The sequence below is a fragment of the Penaeus monodon genome, chromosome 25 (genome assembly GCF_015228065.2).
Source record: "Penaeus monodon isolate SGIC_2016 chromosome 25, NSTDA_Pmon_1, whole genome shotgun sequence".
Lineage (NCBI taxonomy): Eukaryota > Metazoa > Arthropoda > Malacostraca > Decapoda > Penaeidae > Penaeus > Penaeus monodon.
The window spans coordinates 30,045,367-30,046,315 of NC_051410.1; the positions used below are offsets into that span (position 1 = coordinate 30,045,367).

Consider the following 949-nt stretch of genomic DNA (forward strand, 5'->3'; position numbering starts at 1 on the left):
TTACTCTACCAGACTTGGCATGTCCAGGCTGTTGAAACATTCTAAAGCCTTTCCAATGTTTGAATGTAGCAGTCATAATTTTTCATGTGCCAGACTTCACTTTCCATAATAGCAGTAGTTTCTCTCCTTTTTTCTCTCTCTTTTCTGATACAGATATGTGACTCATTCTTAAGTTGTTTGCTCTTTAAAGCTTGCTTCTTGTTTTTATTATTGTAATGTCAAGAATATAGACTAATATCTTCACAAGATTGAATTAATTAATCAGATCTCTTGATATAAATGCTGATGTAAGTTTTTATATGATCACTTAATTACAGGTAAAATATTTGAAGTCCTCTGCCACGATCATGCAAAGACTGTTAGAAAATGGCAGGCTTTTTCCCACAACTTTTCAATATCAGTAAGAAGTATTTAGTGTCTGCTACTGTTTGGCAAGTTCCCCCCAGCCACACCCATGATGTCATTTTCATACTCCTATTCTGCTTGTAGGCCCTACTCTTTGAAAAATCATACATCTATATTTCCTGTGTTTTTTTGTTGTAGTAAGAATGTATTAAGTGTGAAGTAGATAGTCATGCACTGGATGGCATATTTCATCCTGCCAGACCCTCCTCTTTTGTCTCCCAAATCCCCCCCACTCACAATCTCCACAACTACATGTCAGTGTTGGCTCCTTTTTTTCAATCTTTATACTTTTTATACTTCTAAATACTTTATACATAATTTATTGTTTAATATGATGTGTGGCAAATATACACATTCTGCTGTGTAGATACAAGCTCTTGAAATACCAGGAACTAAAATTTACTATAGTAAAAATTTAAAAAAAACATGCCTTTTTTTCGAGTTAGAGGACAGACAAGCTGGAGCATTTATGGTTCTGAGGGTTTAAATGTATCAGGCCAGTCAAAAAATGATGGGATTCCCTCCAGCAACTTTTTTAAAGGAG

The 949-nt window shown here is 34.8% G+C and overlaps 1 protein-coding gene across 3 annotated transcripts in view; it reads left to right on the forward strand.

Moving 5' to 3' along the window:
• Nucleotides 1-949, forward strand: part of LOC119589135 (poly [ADP-ribose] polymerase 2-like) — a 14,024-nt gene that overhangs the window by 9,930 nt on the left and 3,145 nt on the right. The gene's annotated exons all lie outside the window — the stretch shown is intronic.